Consider the following 14,474-nt stretch of genomic DNA (forward strand, 5'->3'; position numbering starts at 1 on the left):
TAGCACACTGCAGCATTATTTTAAATTCAGGAACCTGCTCCCCCCACCACTTCACCCAGCACACAATAAACACTTGATATATATGTACTGAATGAATTTTAAGTGTCTTTCCCCAGAGACGCACAGTCTAGTCATTTCTGCTCTTGTAAAGGCCTTCCAACTTCTAGAACCTAGACAGTGCTAGGCATGTTGAAGACATTTGATAAATGTTGAATGAATGAGCGTATAGTCTGCTTTCAAGAGACTCACAGCCTTCTGAGTTTTCTGGTCATATGAAGGTCCACCATCTAGGCTTGCCCAATGCCCACACTTAGTAGACATGCAATCAATGTCTACTGACTGACTTCTAAGGCATGGCAAATGTAAAAACTCAACCTAAGTATTAGATCCTCCTCAACTAAATCACCTCCCTATAAGTAAAGCAATCATTAATCTTTAATATCATTTCTTGATTAGATTTCCAAAGCAAAAAATCTCATTTTTCTTGTTATTTGAGTTAACTTTTTTCTTAGTCTAGAGAGTTAAATTTCTATCATTATTTTCAGGAGTTGATGTCATCCATGTTCCTTTGGTAACATTTATTCCATTATCATCAGCTACAAACCTCGTGTTCATTTTTATCAAACAAGTGCCAACACAATCTCTGTCACATTACCAACAAGAACACCAACATGACCATCAGGTTTCTTTCTTAAAATGGGAAATAAGAGTTATGCTACAAATTTTCTAAGCTCTTTGCAGAGTGAGAAACACCTATGTGCAAGGATAATTTGGTCGATAGAATTAGGTATAAATCTTATCCAAAAAAATAGAAAGGAAGAAACTACATGCTTAGAATGAAGTACAAATCATTGTCTCCAAAAGGGAGCTGGCATAAACCTTGAAGAGACTTATTAATAATGCCCACATCTGCCCTGAAACCTCAACACCCGTGCAGAAGAATGTTCTTCACTGACCATGCTATAAATATAGCTGGTGGGAGAGGGAGTTTTGGTCTCTGAAAGACAGTGTGGATCACTGCAAAGGTTGTTCCTGAAACCAGAGGGAATTAAATTAGCTACTCCAAGAGTTCTCAAAAGGTTGAAATGTGCTATTGTGCCCATATTATGTGTGACGATTGATGTAGTCAGTCTGGTATTTTCAGCAATAGGTGAAAAAATGGTCGAATTGGTTATTTAAATTAGCCAATTTGAAGACGTCCACAGCAACTGGCACAGGATACACAAACTCAACATCAGATCATGGCTTTCAGAGGTCATAGTCTTGTGAGGGGAATGAGCCTTGAACGTAAATAACTAGATAGGTAATCCCATGTGGGAAGTGCTAAGTAAAATAAGAGAGGAAGAAATTTAAAATATGGCTAAAGAGGGGCTTCCCTGGTGGTGCAGTGGTTGAGAGTCCGCCTGCAGATGCAGGGGACGCAGGTTCGTGCCCGGTCCGGGAGGATCCCACATGCCGCGGAGCGGCTGGGCCCGTGACCCATGGCCGCTGAGCCTGCGCGTCCGGAGCCTGTGCTCCGCAACGGAGAGGCCACAACAGTGAGAGGCCCATGTACCGAAAAAATGAAAATTAAAAATAAAATAAAATATGGCTAAAGAAAGAGAGATTACAATCCACGGTGGTTTTAAAAGACTTTCTGTGGGAGTTTGAGCTGGGCCATGAAGGATGAGTAGACTTTGGCTATGTGGACATGAAAGGCTGAGCATTCCAGGAATGGGGAACAGCATTAGCACACATGGAAGACCTGAAACAACACATAGGTGGAAGAGAAAGAAGCTCTCTAAGCTCGTTAGGTGAAGGTCCTCTGTGCACAGCACACACCTGCCTTGCTTTGATGGCTTGCTCCTTGGCAGGACCGTCTCCTTGGTGATAATCACTACAACACTTCCATGTGTGGAGACTGCACTGATGAACAAGAGCACAAGCACCCAGATACGGGAAGGTGTGGAGCATGGACTTGAAAGAGCAGGGGACTCAGTTTTGCTGGAAGAGCAATGGTTTTCAAACTATAAATCCATGGAAGTTTTAGCTTGAACAAAATCTTCTATGGGACCCCAGTAAGCACAATAGAGCTGCTCTGTTTGAAAGAGAGATGGGGGTCCAGGGGCCCACCTACTTAGCTTTCTCTCCTTGAAGGCAGGCCCCCAGCAGGGGCCAAGGATGGATGACGTTCTATTGCTCTCTGGAATACGGTCTACAGAAAGCACTGCTCTGAAGCAAAGGGTGTACAATAAATAGAGTTTCAGGGACTAAGGGGTTCATGTCAGATGGAGAAGGGTCTGGAATTCCAGCTTACCTGTTTGACCTTTATTCTGTAAGGAATAAGGAGTCACTGAAATTTGTTCGATAGGAGGTAATGAAACCTGAGTGAGGGAAGACAATAGGAATGGAATGATGGAAAGACTACACCATTCAGAAAAGACTCAGCAGGACTTAGCAAGTGATTGGTGTGAAGGGCAAAGAAAGGGGAGCCTACAAAATCAGGTAGGATTTCGAGCTGAGTGACTGAAGTTATTAGAGAAAGACAGTGATGGGCAGAGGCCTGAGAGGAAATATGAAGAGTTCAGTTTAGGACACACTACATAGGCTGGGCACAGAAGTAAAGGTGGCCAGCCGAGAACCGGATGCATGACACTGGACCTTAGTATCTGTGGTCAGAGCTTCCAGTGGTGAATTCAGCTCAAAGAGCACAGAGGCTACTATTCGTGGTATGTACAAGGATCCATCCATAAAACGCAACTGCTATATGGACAACATGTTGGAGTGTAGGACCCTCATATAGAAAATACACTGATAGAAGGAACTTACGTAAGAGTTTTCTCTTTTCCGTGTCCCTCTTTCTCTGGCTGATGAGCATTCTCAGACTTCAACCTATTTCTTCATACATTCCTTCTTTCATTTATTTGCCTGTAATTAATTAACTACCAGTTGGGTGCTTGGCATAATGCTGGATCCTGTGTACAATAAAGAACGTGTGACCCCTGGAGGCAGCCTGAGCAATGAAAAGAAAACATAGATCTGGATGTCAGATCAACCTGAACTTGAGTGCTAGCTCCATCCCTAAACAGCTGTAACAACTCGGCCAAGTTAGTGTCACTTTATGTAGAGGGGAATTTGAATCTAGACTTCAAGGAGAGGCCAGGCCAGAGGTACAAACCATGAAACAGAACCAGATAGTTTAAGGAATGTAGAGGCAGAGAAGAGACAAAGGCAAAGGATCAAGCCCTGAGGCCTAAATATGCTAGCTCCCTACCCTCTGTTAGTGACTATGGTGGAACAGATAAAGAATAGTGGTTGTTAATACCAGGGTTAGAGCCAGATAGACCCAGGTGCAAATTCCACCTTGGTCCATTTCTACTAGTAGATGATAAGCAAAGTATATAGAATATCTCTGCACCTCCTGACTTTCCTTCTCTCTACAGTGGGTATGATGTTATTAACTCAGAGGGTTATCATTGGGATTGAATAAAACAACATACCCAAAGCAATGAGTACAGGCATGGGAAATAGAAAGCACTTAATAAATGAGAATTCGTCTTTTGGGGTGCTGCTTCCTGGCTTAGAGGCAAGGAGAATCTCTTGCCCTCATCTTTGGGTCTAGCCCAGGCAGGCAGGACTTTTGCACCTGGAGGAACCCCCAGAAGGCTCTGTGAGGCTGGGGAATTTTCAGGTGTTATTGGATCCAACACAGCAGCACTGGAGCTGAAAGGTCACTAGAAGATGGGCTGGATTCCCAGAAGGGATCTTACGTGCTCTACCCACTAGGTGGAAGGCCCACCACTGTGGCTCTGACTTTCATGCCCTGGGGGAAGCAGCACCTGGTGGGGACCCTGTTTTCCCCAGTCCCACCCTCTAGCAGCCCTGCTATTTGTAAAGAAAGGGAAATGGTACTTTCAGGCATCTTTTTTTTCTTGCTCAGTGTGGAGAATAGCTCATTACTCTATCCTCTTCTTCTTTCCAGATCTTAATTCTGGAAAATCAGTCTGTTATAAGATGCCTGTTCTTACAGCAACTAAAGCAGGATGGTGTGTATTTCCACTTCATGGAGTCCCGGGCAGCACTTTTTTTTCCCTGTAATCTGCCTTACACAAGATTCGGTGTCTGGATGATCACACCTGTATTATTTGCGTTAGAAGGTCAAAGGGATAAAGTCCAAATTTCCAAGTCTTTAATTATCTTGGCCAGATCTATCAGAATAACCGGAGGAAAGTTGGTCTCAAGTAAAACAGGTGAACTATTTCTTCTCAAATCAGTGATCGTAGCCTCTTAACAGAGCCCAAGAGTTGATCTAAGGAGACTTTTATCCAAACATGTAACTTCAACTGCGTTACATCTATGTCACCCCCCAGCCTGTGTTTACAGAGGCTGAGAGGCCCACCCACCACCTTCCAGATTGATGTTTTAAGAGAAAGTTTCTAAGCATAATGGAGTCAGCTCACCTAATAGGGTATAAATTCGGCCCTCCTGCTGAAACATTGTCTTAAACGATGACTTTCTCTGCTGAGCATGGAATGGTTTCCACAGCTTTTCTCTGACGTTGGAGTGATATTCTCAGGCCAGCCCTGAGTCAGGCTCCACTCCTCAGACCTGTCGTCCAGCATGCAGCAGACATGGTGAGAGAGCACACTTCTGCCCCAGTCCTAGAGGAACCATCTATTCCAAGATGCTGCTGAGTACTTACACTATGGTTCAAAGATCCTGGGTGGACCCAGCATGTCACTTGCATGTCAATTTGAGCTCTCTCTTCCTCAGCGATGTGGCCAATCTGTGGGAAAGGCCTACCTGCATCCTTCAAAAAGTGTCTGCCTAAGCTTTTGTTTCCTTGTCTACCATCTTTGCTCTATAGGAATCTAGTAACATTATGGAAGGTTCAGGGTTGTCAGAAGAAAGGAATTACATCACAGTTGCACAGCCTTCAATAGCTCTCTCTTCTGCTTTCCTAACCTCGTGCTCTGATACTTTCTAGCCCACACAGCCACTGGAATGTGAATTTCAGTCCTTCATTTTCCACTGCCTCGCTCTTAGTGGGGAGCCTACCAGGCCAGTCTGTCTTCCTCTGGTTCCTCTGGAATTCCGTGGTATAAATTTCCCTCTGCTTACTCCTGCAAGTTGGGTTAATGTCATTAAGGCTTGGGTGTTTGGGCTTTATTCTTAAGGCTTTCTGACTCAGTCTTCCCAACAGTGCCCTGAGGGCAGTTTCAGGGAATAACAGGAAGCCCAAATATATTGGCTTCTAGGTTCCCCCCATCAACCAAATGTCTCTATTTGTCAGAGACCTTCCAGTAATGGAAGCAGAAGTGAGAGATCGAGACCTCTAACAAGGAAATATCAGTGGAACCAATTAAAAATATGCTGAATATGTCACTACTTCTTTATGAACACCATGAAACCTAAGAAACTGAAGGTTGATAACTTCCTTTCGTAACAGGCAAAGGAAGATACCTTCTTGCCTCAAAGTCCTTGAGTGAGAACACTGGTGAGAAAAATATTCAGAAGAGTAAATGAGTTTTCACCATGTGAATTGGTACGGCCACTATGGAGAACAGTATGGAGGTTCCTTAAAACACTACAAATAGAACTACCATACGACCCAGCATTCCCACTACTGGGCATATGCCCTGAGAAAACCATAATTCAAAAAGAGTCACGTACCACAATGTTCACTGCACTCTATTTACAATAGCCAGGACATGGAAGCAACCGAAGTGTCCATCAACAGGATGAATGGATAAAGAAGATGTGGCACATATATACAATGGAATATTACTCAATCATAAAAAGAAACGAAAGTGAGCTATTTGTAATGAGGTGGATAGACCTAGAGTCTGTCATACAGAGTGAAGTAAGTCAGAAAGAGAAAGACAAATACCATATGCTAACACATATATATGGAATTTAAGGAAAAAAGTGTCATGAAGAACCTTGGGATAAGATAGGAATAAAGACACAGACCTACTAGAGAATGGACTTGAGGATATGGGGAGGGGGAAGTGTAACCTGGGACAAAGTGAGAGAGTGGCATGGACATACACACGCTACCAAACATAAGGTAGATAGCTATTGGGAAGCAGCCGCATAGCACAGGGAGACCAGCTGGGTGCTTTGTGACCACCTAGAGGGGTGGGATAGGGAGGGTGGGCGGGGGAGACACAAGAGGGAAGAGATATGGGAACATATGCATATGTATAACTGATTCACTTTGTTACAAAGCAGAAACCAACACACCATTGTAAAGCAATTATACTCCAATAAAGATGTAAAAAAAATGAGTTTTCACCAATGAGTGAGCACTTTACCACCGGTGTGATGATAAAAAGCAAAAATTTCTCCACAGTAAATATAAGGCATTATGAAACCACACTGATTTTGCCTTATAACTCCCCCTTACTTCTGCCTTCTTTGTGATGAATAACCATTTATTAGTTTCTCATTTCTCCTTTGTGGGGTTTGCTTCACCTGCCAGGGAGCAACTATTTACTGGAGCTTAAAGACAAAGAAAAAGAGAAAAAGTCAAGAAGCTTCCTTCATTTCTTGGTAGCTCTTTAGTAGAGATGTGAAAGGACACCTTTAACTGCGCTGAGGAATAGTCACTTTCCGCTAGAGATATCTGCTCGATTGGGCTCAGCAGGTCCTAGGAACTTTGAGGGTTTTGCCAAAATAAATTCTGGAAAGATAACACAAGTTAAAAGTGAATTTTGCCTTTATTCCATTCACACAGAGAAATGTCCCTCCTCTTTCTAAATCATAGGAACTTGGGAAACTTAAGAAAGGTAGGAAAATATGAAATGTTAACCCAGTTTGTGTAGCAGTAGGAAGACAGTGGATGAAAACTACAGGGTTCAGAAGCCTTACCCAGAGAGATGGATTTTTTTATTACGATTATGATTATGACTGCGATTGTTATTTGATTCACACTGAAAGGAAGGAAACTTAATTTAGGTAGCTAGTACGCAACTGCAAGCCCTGTTGTCAGCTAAAGTGTTTAGACTTTTATCTGACAGGTCAAAATGAGGAATCACTGCCAGCCAGGAATGAAATAACTCCAAACTCCCTGTGTCACAACACTTTAAGATTTCACTCCAAGTTGAATTTGTACATTATAAACCATACCCAAGGTTCAGGAAGAAAGAAAGTAAGTAGGTCTTATACAAGAAGGCAGTCATAGATGTATAAATCAACAGCTGAGTGGACAGTGGACTATATAATAAATTGTCCCTATCCTCAACCTGACCAAAGTTGATTGGACCAAGAGTGGGGAACTGACTCAAGGCAGTAAATTCATTGGCTTGTGATTAACAAGATTACTCCTCTTTGTTGTTGTCATTTGAATCAAGAGACATAGATGGAAGTTATGAAAAGGTAAGGGACATTATTATGTTCATCAAAAAGCACCTGATTTTCATCTGTATAGAGAAGGCTAGAAAATGTTTAGAAACTACTGTGTCAACAGGAAATGAGAAACCATTGTTACAGCCCTATTTTCTTTTTTGCTGACTACATGAAATTGGATAGGTCATCTGCACCTAATTTACTAAGCCTGGAAAAAATAAGGGTTCTATAAAAATCATAGGTGTGAAGATGGTATTTTGCCATTATAGTAAAGGACGTAGAAAAATAAGTGAGCTGTGAAACTTCTGCGAATTCAGATATGCCATATATGAAGTAGAAGAGGGTCTGGAGAATGATTAGGGAATGAGGCATCAATTTCCATGAAGGCTCAAGTTAAAATGGAGGAAAAATTCCTGTATTCATCAGAGTTCGTGTGACTATATGTCCAGATTTGCCTAGGACATGCCCAGTTTATGCCTCGTTTCCTAGCTTTGTTATTTGCTGCCAGCTTTCATTCTCAAAAATGTTCCAATCTGGATGATAAGTTATATGATCACATTAACTATGGTCACAAGGTAAAGGCTCACAGATTTAAGGTATAGTGGATAAATGCTTGAGTTTGGTTAAATAAAATTTATTTCCTGGTGGTATGGCCAAAATGGTGGAGTATGAAGACCCTGAACTCACCTCCTCCCATAGACACACCAAAATTACGACTATTTACAGAGCAACTATTGAGGAGAAAGAGCAGAATCTAGCAGAAAGGATCTTCTACAACTAAAGATATAAAGAAGGAACCAAAACGAGACAGGAGGGGCAGAGACATGATGGGTTGTGACCCATACCCCCAGATGGGGGACCCACAAACTAGGAGGTAATTATAATCGCAGAGGTCCTTCCTAAGGAATGAGGGATCTGAGCTCCACATCAGGCTCCCTAGCCGTGGGGTCCTGCATGGGGAAGACAAGCACCAAGAATGCTTGGCTTTGAAGGCCAGTGGGGCTTCCTTTCTGGAGATCCAGAGGTCTGTGGGAAAAGAGACTCCAGTTTTAAGGGGCGCGCATAAAATCTCACGCGCTCGGGGACCCAGGGCAGGAGTCATTTGCAAGGAGCCTGGGTCAGACCCAGCTGCTGATCTCGGTGAGCCTCTCAGAGAGGCAGGAGGCAACTGGAACTCACCCTGGGGACATAGACCTTGGCGGCAGCCATTTGGGGGAGCACACCTACCATGAGCACCATGGGGCTGGCAAGCCACATGTCAGAATTCTCCCCCCAGCTTATTAGCACCAGGACTCAGACCCGCCCATCAGCCTGTCAACGCCAGTACTGGAATGCCTCAGGCCAAGCAACTAGCCAGGTGGGGACACAGCTGCAGCCACCAGCAGGCAGGCTCCTTGAAGACCCCCTGAGCCCATAGCCACCCCGGCACATGGCCCACTAGCGGGCCCAGGACCCAGCCCCAAACACTAGTGTACAGGCAGTAACCTGGGACACCGAGGGCCCTGCAGCCAGAGACCCCAGCACCTGGATCCACCCACCAGTGGGCAGGCACCAGCCCCAAGACCCCCTGGGCCCCAGCCCTGCCCTCCAGTGGGACGACACCAGCCCCAGGACTACTGCAGCCCTGCAGCCTGCTGTGTCGGGACCCAGCCCACCCACCAGCAGGCCAGCACTTTCCCTGGGACCCCTGGGACCCCTGGGCCCTGCCTCTACCCACTAGCAATGTGAAACCAGCCCTGGGAACCCCCAGGCCCAGCCCCTTCCACAAGCAGATCAGTACCAACTCAGAGGCACTTTGGACCCCTCAGCCAGGGGGAGGGGAGTAGGGGGAGGATAGAAATAGGTGAGGGAGATTAAGAGCTCCCAACTTCTCGTTGCAAATAAATGTCACTGGTATGAAATGTACAATGTGGGGAATATAGTCAATAGCTATGTGAAATCTTTGTATGGTTACATGGAGTAACTAGACTTGCAGTGATCAGTTTGAAATGCATAGAAATATCTACTCACTATGTTGTGTCACATGAACTAACAGTGTTGTAGGTCAATTATACTTCAAAAACAAACAAACGAACTCACGGAAAAAGAGATCAGAATTATGGTTACCAGAGGCAGGAGGGGGCCACGGGAGGAAGGGGGAATTCGATGGAGGCAGTCAAAAGGTGCAAACGTCCAGTTATAAGGTAACTAATACTAGGGATGTAATGTACAACGTGAGAAATGTAATTAACGCTGCTGTATGTTATACATGAAAATTGTTAAGACAGTAAAACCTAAGCGTTCTCAACACCGTGAGGGTGTGGAGGGGAGGCTCCTGTACCCGTTTAAAAACTGCTATTTTGTTTGCTGAAGTCCTGTGGGGCTGTGAGTACAAGCCCCGGTTAAAAAGGAAATGACAGGCCCCAAATGGAGTCCCTTGTGTTAGGCCTCATGGCGGCAGACCAAGGCTTGACACTAACCTAATTACTTCCCCAGGAATGTGACTTTTAACCAGACAACCTGGAATTTCCTGGTCAGCACTAAGAAATCTGCTGCTAGACCGCCTCCATTCCCCTTAGGAGGGTGAACTTGTCTAAAACAATGCATTCTATGCTAATAATTTCCCTTTTTATGCTTCCTCCCTGCCTTCACAAATCTTTCCTTTTCTGCAGCTCAGTGGAGCTTCTTTCTATCAGTAGATAGGATGCCTCCCAATCTGTGAATCATTTAACAGAACCAATTAGATCTTCATATTGACTCAGTTGAATTTTTGTTATTTAAGAGATTTGTTGGCAGTGGTAGGGCCGAAGAAGACTTCTTATGGCTTCAGGGACAGAGAGACACACTGGTACCTGCAAAGCCCTCTTTGAATTCACTGTCTTTCTCACCATTTCCAAGGGCCATGGCTAAGTTCTCTCTTGGTCCTGAGCTCCACTGTCTTTGCACCAAGCCCCTGATCTAAACTAGCTTTCCAGTCCAGGGCTTAACGGGCCAGCTTGAGTGGCAGACACTGTTCCACCTGAAATCGAGTCCGTAGCCCTCGGTTCTGTCCACAGTCCCCCAGTTGTTTGGAATCCCTTTCCCCAGTTCCAGTCCACAGTCCCCATTTACTGGAATCTGTTGGTTTAGTCTACCTTGTGAATTGCTGGTGGTGTGCATGGCCTTGTCTTGACCAGTCTGCACTAACATCTTTTGCTTACTGCCAGTTCGCTAACGTGCACATTTGTTTGTTTTGTTTTGTATAAATAGAGGCTATTGTCAACAGAGATCTCACAAGCCAAAAAGCTGCAAAAATTGGTAGGCAAAACCGAGCATTGAGAGGCAGTTAGATCGTCTACCACCTAAATCCAAGACTCTTGTGTTAGGATAAATTGGTCACAGAATGGGTTAGATTGACACTAGGTCACCTGCCAACCTCAAGAAAATTTCCATGCAGTGATGGAAACTGTAAGACATGCACAATTCCTAACCCAGCGGTACATCCCTTTTAGGTATTCAGCTCCAGGAAACTCAAAGGCTGAGCCAATGGGATCCTTAAATTCTAAAGGGTCAAGTGTGACACCTTCCAGCGTAACTGCTTATTTTATGTCTAAAAACTATGGTCTCAGAAGCTGTAAATATCTTCAAAAACGCCAAAATCATCCTAAAAGCAACATAGAATTACAATAGCCATTATGGAAAACGTTCCAATTAGACAAGATCGTTCATTTAAGAAGGTTCCCAAATTAAACAAATCGAACAGGATACCTATTTTAATTGGTATGCAGAAGCCTCCAGAAGGCTTCAAGATTCCAAAATAGCTTCATTAAAAGATTCATAATGGAAAGCTAATGAAAATTTAAAAACACAAGAGGTACCTAAAACAAAAGACGATAGGAATGACGAGACTCCAGCTGCTTCCGTCTCTCCTTCTTTACCTGAGTACTAAGGACATTTTACCAATTCTCTGAACTGCCTTTCCACTCTAAAGAGACTATTAAACAGTTACCCTTAAAAATAAAGCTGCCCAAGGTTACAGGCAGTTCTGCTTAGATATCTTTCACTCCTTGGTCAAAGACAGAACTAAGAGCCATAGTTAAAGAATTTCCTAAACCCAGGGAGGATCCCCAAAAGTTTTTCCAAAAGTTTAGAACGCTTATTGGGGCCTATGACCCAGGGCTGCCAGATCTTTGCTTGTGCATATGATGGTAGGACCTGGTGAAGCCCAAAAATGGATGCAGGAAGCAGAATAGCGTCATCCAAAGGATGATATTCGAGATCTTCCATCTCCAACATGGTTCTCTAATAACCAGAAAAAGCTTGCAAAATAGCAACTGATCAGCAAGATTCTTTTTTGATGCACCTCCTAGAGTAATGGAAATAAAAACAAAAACAAGCAAATGGGACCTAATGAAACTTAAAACCTTTTGCACAGCAAAGGAAACTATAAACAAAACGAAACGACAGCCTTCAGAATGGGAGAAAATATTTGCAAACGAATCAACGGACAAAGGATTAATCTCCAAAATATATAAACAGTTCATGCAGCTCAATATTAAAAAAAAACAAACAACCCAATCCAAAAATGGGCAGAAGACCTAAATTAACATTTTTCCAAAGAAGACATACAGATGGCCAAGAAGCACATGAAAAACTGCTCAACATCACTAATTATTAGAGAAATGCAAATCAAAACTACAATGAGGTATCACCTCACACTGGTTACAATGGGCATCATCAGAAAATCTACAAACAACAAATGATGGAGAGGGTGTGGAGAAAAGGGAAACCTTGTGCACTGTTGATGGGAATGTAAATTGATACAGCCACTATGGAGAACAGTATGGAGGTTCCTTAAAAAACTAAAAATAGAATTACCATATGACCCAGCAATCCCACTACTGGGTATATAGCCAGAGAAAACCATAATTCAAAAAGACACATGCACCCCAATATTCATTGCAGCACTATTTACAATAACCAGGTCATGGAAACAACCTAACTGCCCATTGACAGATGAATGGATAAAGAAGATGTGGTACATATATACAATGGAATATTACTCAGCCATAAAAAGGAATGAAATTGGGTCATTTGTAGAGATGTGGATGGACCTAGAGACTGTCATACAGAGTGAAGTAAGTCAGAAAGAGAAAAACAAATATCGTATATTAACACATATATGTGGGATCCAGAAAAATGGTACAGATGAACCAGTTTGCAAGGCAAATATAGAGACACAGATGTAGAGAACAAACGTATGGACACCAAGGGGGGACAGTGGGGATGGGGATGGGATGAATTGTGAGATTGGGATTGACATATATACACTAATATGTATAAAATACATAACTAATAAGAACCTGCTGTATAAAAAATAAATTAAATTAAATTTTAAAAAAATAGCAACTGATCTTTTAAAAACAATTTGTAGGGCTTCCCTGGTAGTGCAGTGGTTAAGAATCCACCTGCCAGTGCAGGGGACACGGGTTCAAGCCCTGGTCCAGGAAGATCCCACATGCCGCAGAGAAACTAAGCCCATGCGCCACAACTACTGAGCCCACGCTCCAGAGCCCACGAGCCACAACTACTGAGCCCATGCACCACATCTACTGAAGCCCAAGTGCTCTAGAGCCCGTGCTCTGCAACAAGAGAAGCCACCTCGGGCTTCCCTGGTGGCGCAGTGGTTGAGAGTCCGCCTGCCGATGCGGGGGACACGGGTTCGTGCCCCGGTCCGGGAAGATCCCACGTGCCGTGAAGCGGCTGGGCCCGTGAGCCATGGCCGCTGGGCCTGGGCATCCGGAGCCTGTGCTGCGCAATGGGAGAGGCCACAACAGTGAGAGGCCCGCGTACCGAAAAAAAAAAAAACAAAAAAAACAAAAAAAACAAAAAAAAAAAAAGAGAAGCCACCTCAATGAGAAGCCCATGCACCACAATGAAGAGTAGCCCCCGCTTGCCGCAACTAGAGAAAGCCTGTGCGCAGCAATGAAGACCCAACATAGCCAAAAATAATAAATAAAAATAAACAAATAAATTTTTAAAAATAAAAACCATTCTTAGAGTCTTCCCTGTTCACACTGTTTGGTCTATTATTCAAACATACAAACAAAAGAAAGAAGAATCCATGGCAGATTTTTTTTTTTCTTTCTAAGCTGCACTATTGTCATCCTATAATTCTTTTTTTTTTTTAAACATCTTTACTGGAGTATAATTGCTTTACAATGGTGTGTTAGTTTCTGCTTTATAACAAAGTGAATCAGCTATACGTATACATATACCCCCATATCTCTTCCCTCTTGCATCTCCCTCCCTTCCACCCTCCCTATCCCACCCCTCTAGGTGGTCACAAAGCACCGAGCTGATCTCTCTGTGCTATGGGGCTGCTTCCCACTAGCTATCGATTTTACATTTGGTAGTGCCATTCTCTAACTTTGTCCCAGCTTACCCTTCCCCCTCCCCGTGTCCTCAAGTCCATTCTCTAGTAGGTCTGCATCTTTATTCATGTCCTGCCCCTAAGTTCTTCATGAACTTTTTTTTAAATTATTTAGATTCCAGATATATGTGTTAGCATACAGTATTTGCTTTTCTCTTTCTGACTTACTTCACTCTGTATGACAGACTCTAGGTCCATCCACCTCACTACAAATAATTCAATTTCGTTTCTTTTTATGGCTGAGTAATATTCCATTGTATATATGTACCACATCTTCTTTATCCATTCATCTGTTGATGGACACTTAGGTTGCTTCCATGTCCTGGCTATTGTAAATAGAGCTGCAATGAACATTGTGGTACATGACTCTTTTTGTATTATGGTTTTCTCAGGGTATATGCCCAGTAGTGGGATTGCTGGGTCGTATGGTAGTTCTATTTTTAATATTTTAAGGAACCTCCATACTGTTCTCCATAGTGGCTGTATCAATTTACATTCCCACCAACAGTTCAAGAGGGTTCCCTTTTCTTCACACCCTATCCAGCATTTGTTGTTTGTAGATTTTTTGATGATGGCCATTCTGACCAGTGTGAGATGATATCTCGTAGTTTTGATTTACATTTCTCTAATGATTAATGATGTTGATCATTCGTTCTTGTGTTTGTTGGCAATCTGTATATCTTCTTTGGAGAAATGTCTATTTAGGTCTTCTGCCCATTTTTGGATTGGGTGATTTGTTTTCTTGATATTGAGC

This window comes from Tursiops truncatus, chromosome 8 (genome assembly GCF_011762595.2).
Source record: "Tursiops truncatus isolate mTurTru1 chromosome 8, mTurTru1.mat.Y, whole genome shotgun sequence".
Lineage (NCBI taxonomy): Eukaryota > Metazoa > Chordata > Mammalia > Artiodactyla > Delphinidae > Tursiops > Tursiops truncatus.